The 7015-nt window shown below is 36.2% G+C and overlaps 1 protein-coding gene across 2 annotated transcripts in view; it reads right to left on the reverse strand.

Annotated features, from left to right (window-relative positions):
* Window positions 1-7015, reverse strand: part of LOC106870527 (BAI1-associated protein 3) — a 1007871-nt gene that overhangs the window by 176367 nt on the left and 824489 nt on the right. The window lies entirely within an intron of this gene.

A 7015-nucleotide genomic window follows, 5' to 3' on the forward strand; every position in this document is an offset into this window, starting at 1 on the left:
CCTATTGTTGTTGTTATTATTATTATTATTATTATTATTATTATTATTATTATTATTATTATTATTATTATTATTATTATTATCATTAAGGCGGCAAGCTGGCAGAATCGTTACCACGCTGGGAAAAATGCGTGAAATACTGGGATCGATGTGACCCCAGTATTTCCCAGAAAATTAATCCCGCCAAATTTCAGGTCTTGTGCCTTTAGTAGAAATGATTATTATACTTATTAAGGCGGCGAGCTGGCAGAATCGTTAGCATGCCGGGCGAAATGCTTAGAGGTATTTCGTCTTCTGTTTCGTTCTGCGTTCAAATTCCGCCGAGGTTAACTTTGCATTTCATCCTTTCGGGGTCGATGAAATAAGTACAAGTTACGCGCTGGAATCGATGTAATCGATTATCCCCCTTTCCCCCAAAGTTTCAAGGCCTACAGTATTATCCTTATTATTATTATTATTATTATTATTATTATTTGCTATCGTAATAACAAGAAGAACACTGACTATACCAGTAACCATAGTAATAATCATTGATTTATTCAAAAGTAGTAGAAAACGAAAAGAAAAGTAAAGTAACACAAGTATGAAAGAGCAGAGGTTTGATTGAGTTAAAAATTGTAAATGGAGTGATTAAGTTTAATGAAGCAAATTATGTTCTCGTGTAATTTTCTTACAATTTTATCAATACATGTTATTGGCGGATCATTGAAGGGCGGATGATGGGTCTGCTGTTTGACTTGTAAAGTATGAGAGAACTTGGTTTTCTAGGATGCTCTAAAATTGATTAAAATCGATTAGAACTGATTACATGCTATACATATGTCGCATATTTGTAATTTTAACTATTTCTCTCTCTCTCTCTCTCTCTCTCTCTTTCTGTCTCATTCGTTCGCTCTATCTTAACGCACGGTCCAAAACCTCTTGAGAGGGCAACAAGTCGAATTGTATATTTGTTATTTGTTTTTTTTCTTTTAACGATAGATAGGAAGAATTTGTGACATTCATAAGATAATGCGATTCCGATTGTGAATCGAAATCAAGTATAAGAATGACTTTGTCAAGAGCGTGCATAGCCCAGTGGCTTTCATGAGGAAGTGTGTTTGTTTCGAGGACAGAGCTGTGTGTTGCGTTCTCGAGTTCATTCAGCTGTAGAAAAGAGTTGCAACGTCAGTGGTGCGAAGCTGTATCGGCCTTTGCTTTTCCCTTCGATAGCGTCAGTGGCATGGAGAGGGGACGCTGGTATGAATTGGGCGTCTGCTAGTCTTTCCTAAACAACCTTGCCCTCATTTGTACCTCGGAGGGGAAACTTCTAGGTGCAATCAAATGGGTATTCAGGAATGGAGGGCTTCTTATAAACAGACAGAAATATACTGTTAGTAATTGTAATCTATTCCTACTTCCACCCGCCCATCTCTCTCTCTATATGTATATATTTTTGTGTAGGTGTGTATGTATGTGTATGTGTATGTATGTGTATGTGCATGTATGTGTGTATGCATATGTGTGAGCGTGCGCTCTCGTGTGTGTGTGTATGAAAGAGCCAGCCCACAGAAAGCGTGATTGGTGTTTTGAAATTTTATATAACAAACTCGTATTTCCGCAAGCTGACTGACGACACTGTTGTTGCGAAAGCTGATTTGTCTGCTTCATCGGTATTGTCCCAAATCATCACTGCGTGATGTAGCGCAGTGGGGCCCATATAATGTTGTAGTCTTCTGAATGAATACACTTTAAGTGTTAAATGACAGCACATTTCTGATCCCTTGCAATGTCATATATTGCTTTAAGTAACATTTTTGGATAATTTACTCTTGTAAGTGTGGAAGCTAACAAGCATAACAAGCACAGAGGTTTCAAGAAACGGTCGTACACGAGTTTTGTAGAAATCTGAAGGTGGTGAGTTCGGTACACAATATACATGCTTGTGTGTATGTGGCCACAGCGCGGATATATGTGGGACTGTATATGTACATATGTAGATATATATTTTGTTATGCGTTCTTTTAAGGCTTGTGTGACTGCACAGGCACACATGTATGCGTGCATACATGTGAATATCTATGCACATGTGTGTGTGTTTGTGCGCAAAATACACGTGTAAATGTATATGTATTTTTGTATGTATGTATGCTTGTATATATTTATACGTGTGGCCGAGCGCCCTATCAGACATATTTACAAAGACAATAAATAAATGCCATGTCTACCAAACCGGAACTCGTTAGAGCTAAATGCCATTAAAACGTCAAGACAGACATGTCTAATGTCCTACTCACATTCTTCGATATATGCCGGTGACTGCCATTGTTACACCGATTACTAAGATGACCAAAAGCCCTTCTACCTCATTTCCTTCATATTTTGCAATTCGATACACACACACAAAGACGAAGACAGGTGGTGTAGAAAACAAACAAACAGATGTATTAGTATGACGCTCGGGAAGTGAAAAAGTCTTTAACGTTTCGAGCCTACGCTCTTCCACAGAAAGCAACACAGAAAGAAACAAGGAGAGAAAAAAAAATAGAATGTGTAGTGGCTAGCGATCTATCATGGCGAATGTGTGTGTGTGTGTATATATATATATATATATATATATATATGAAGGAGTAGTATGGCCTAGTAGTTAGGGTGTTGCTCCACGATTGCGAGATCGTGGGTTCGATTCTCAGACCGGGTTTTGTGTTGTGTTCTTGAGAAAATTACTTCATTTCACGTTGCTCTGCGATCATTTCGTCATCTGACATGTGGTACATGGTGCACCTGTGCAGGTAATGTCGATTTGATGGAGGGAGTGAGCTTATGTGTGCATTTGATCACTTTATTCTTATGATCCTCATATTCTTATTATCTTGTCGACCTCTGTTCTGCCATACCATCTTCCATGCCCATAATAAGTATGACTATTGTACATGAGGGCATGCAACAATCCTCATATTGTACTTTTGTTGCATATACCAAAGAAACGAACCAACCGGTTTGCGCAGCAGGGCCATAGATTCCTGCAAAAGCACAAATTATCTCGCAGAAATGCGACAACGTTAAATAGTGCTTAAAGCTCTTAAATATAATGTCTGCTGCGTTTCTTATCAAAACTCCCAACGCTGTCATTATTTTCAAACCATGTAGAACATAGGAGTGAAATGTGGAGCTGCTTACTGAGCCCAGAACTTTCGGTAATGTATCATACCTTCCAATATATGCATACCTGCATATATATATATGTGTGTATGAGAGTGCGTGTAGAAATGTAAGAATTTACGAACACACACAGAGTTAATTAATTAGTTATTTATTATATCGAAAATGGACACTGAACAGACAAGTACGAAACTTCGATAAGACTGTTAACTTTTAATACAATATATATTTCTCAAGAAGAGAATTACAATAACTAGTGATGACTTTCACCACACAGAACGCTTTTAGTTGTAAATTCATGGAAAATCCTTGCAAGAGAAAATAGACAAAAAGCACAATGGAGTGTATAAGCTAGAAGCTTTTCTACTACATCTTAATTGAAATGTCAAGCAGAAAATACTGTAACATCTGATGATAGAAAAATCCGTAGTTATGTCGCACCCAAAGGAAAGCAATTTAACCAAAGAGATTTCTTAAAGAATTTATGGCTTGCATATTCGGATATTAATACTATGATGGGATATTTCCCAAATTCATGTCTTCAAAAGCAATATGAAGGAAATGAGAATCAAACAGTCACAGATGCCGGTGCAATCAATAAAGATGCAAGGCCAACCAATAATAAAAGATATAATTATCTTTCAGATCAAGTAAAGCCAAGCAAAATAATTTCAAGCTGTGATAGGCACATCAATGCCAAGCATTCTACGAAATAAAAGTTATAGTACATAACCTAAAATGACTGCCATACCCAAAGTTCTCCAATGTTAACAAGCAAAGCCATTGTATATATATATATATATATATATATATATATATATATAAACAAAGTAGCACAAATTGAAGTTTAAGAGCGGTGGAATGGCCGAATCCTTAGGGCATCAGACAAAATACCAGTAGTTGGTCTCACTTGGTCTATTCTATGTTCAAACATCGCCAAAATCCACATTGCTTTTCGTCCCTCTAATATAATGTAGTACTGGCGGTCTAATCCTGTATAACTAATTGACTTTCGATCTATTTCAACGTACCGTAGGCTAATATAATAGAGCAGAACCTCAACACATGCTAAATTGCTGGGCTCTGACGAGAAGTGAAATGGCGTATCATTTGGAATAAACTGCTGGCAGATTAATATTTCTATATATTATGCTACAGTACTGCCAAAGCAACACATACGCATTCTGTAATGCCTATGCACATACTTATATACATACAAACATTGTTCTTGTATGAAAGTGAACCTCATTATAAAGACAAAGAGCAAAATAAGAAATAGAAATTATAATAAAAAAATGGAAAAGTGTTAAAGAATTAACTGAAGAATTTGTACAAGGGATATTCATAGAAACAAGGGATATAATAAACACTACAGAGAAACATCAAACAGAGTAACTTTAAAAGGTTGTTGCGAATAATTTATATTGAATCCCAGAGAGAAAAGTGAAAATAAAGGCGTGTGTCATACAAACTGACTTCGTCGCTGGCGTTGTTGTTCTTTTTGTTCGTAAATGTTAGCTCTGGTAGAATAAATATATTCCAAGTGCAGTAATCTATCCTATTTAACATGCAGGAGAATACTATTAACTAGGGTGCCTTTCTCTAAGTTAGTAGAGTGTAACTTAAGGGCAATTTACCCAATAATTCTAGCAGGTGAGGCCACTTTGCTTTAGTTCTTAGGTTTAGTATTCAGTGAACATATGCCTATACGTTTTTCGCTAAGCCTTTTGCTTTAATAACTTTTAACGAGTAATTGTTTCATTTACGTTCGAAAAGCTTCACTGATTCTGAATTCTGATACAAAATATGATTATATAATGCTAAATAACGAAAACGTGTATTGAGATTGTAATATCACATACCAAAAGAAATTACACACACACACACACACACACACACACACACACACACACACACACACACACACACACACACACACACACACACACACACATACACACACACACATATTGATATCTTTATCATTCACTTGGTTCAGCCTTTAGACTGCTTAGACTGCGGCCATGCTGGGGCACCGGTCTTAAAGAAATTTCGTCGAATGCTTCCATCCCACCACTTATTTTCTTAAAGCCTGGTACTTATTCCATCTGTTTCTTTTGCCGAACCACTGAATTTCGAGAACGTAAACACACCAACATCGGTTGTCAAGCGGTATGTGTGTGTGTCGGGCGACTAGTACAGACATGAAGATACACACACACACACACATAGACACAGATATATACACATACAACGGGTTTCTTTCAGTTTTCGTCTACAAAATTCACTTACAAGGCTTTGCTCGGCCCGAGACTATAGTAGAAGACACTCGCCCAAGGTGCCACGCACTGGAAATGAAACTAGAACCATGAGTTAGGAAGCAAGTTTCTTACCTGCTATGTCTCAAGCTACTGCTATCTAGCATCTTCGGATGATCTGTCCTCAACCGCTCCACGACGGTTACTCAACGGCTATTCAACTCTCTACCAAGGGTAGACTGCCTTTATTTATATGTCATGGACGATCCTACTTCTTCGCTTGGGGGCGTCGACACATTACCATAAAGCCACGGCTATATATACATACATAACCCCCCAAAAGATGAATGGAATAGTCGACATCTGCAACATATGAACTAAGAGTGACGAAGCAAGAACGATTACCACAAAGCGATTGATTAGATACTTTATTGACTGTACAAATCGGTTGACTTATGAAGAAAGAAAACTCTCTTCACTAAATATCTCTCAGTAGTTCTAATTCTCTAATTGTTCAGTCTAAATCTAACCACTATTCGACGGTTTAAAAACGCAGGACTAACTGACACTGTACTTCTATTTTCTGATCAAATATTTCAATAATAAATAACTCACAATATGTCAGACATAGCATTAACTTTAGAATCTTCACCTTTATTTACCAAACACATCAAATAAGATAGAGAACTACCTTCAAAGTAAAGAGACTATGTTCCATGATTTAACTGAAATTAATACTATTTACACGTTGATTTATACAATTTCTGACAATAATGGCCGCACTTTCCATACATATATTTACTCGCTTATCTCTACCATATTTGCTTTCCACAGTCATATTTGATCAAATTCATAAATCGTTCTTCAAAGATAAATTACTATATCTAGATATTCAAAGAACACACACACACACACACACACACACACACACACACACACACACACACACACACACACACACACACACACACACATACATGTTCATTATCAAATATTGTATTCACATACGTAAATAGAATTATAAACACAGGGTACTTTTGTGCATCTCATAACAAATGAGTTAAGAGAATGGAAGTACTTGTTGATTTCTAACGAAATATAGATTTCTTTCACTACAACACGATTTATTTACAGCATAATACTGGTAATCAAATCTTGAATCCAATTGAAAATTTCAAATTTAACTCACAACAGAACACTACTGTGTAACAAAAGATATATTCAGATATTCAGATGTATCTATTTTATTTCTTGTGTTGCTTATGTTCAAAGGCTCCCGAAACTTTCCTTTGAAATACAAATGAAAGAAAATTGATTAGAAAATTGAGAAATAAAACTAAAATTCTATTGTAGACGCTATTTACTTAGCAATGCTGTTACAAATACAGGCACACGCTCTATGGAATTCTGGGTCACACTCTGCAAATTAAATGAAACATGAAAGCTATCATAAGAGTTCAAACTCTGAGCATTGATTAGTCACTTAGCCGTTTACATATCCACATCATATACACACACGTGCATAAAAGACGTGTATACATATGTACATAGACACATCTATATAATTCAATACATGCATATATATATATATATATATATATATATATATATATATA

The sequence above is a fragment of the Octopus bimaculoides genome, chromosome 6 (assembly GCF_001194135.2).
Source record: "Octopus bimaculoides isolate UCB-OBI-ISO-001 chromosome 6, ASM119413v2, whole genome shotgun sequence".
NCBI lineage: Eukaryota > Metazoa > Mollusca > Cephalopoda > Octopoda > Octopodidae > Octopus > Octopus bimaculoides.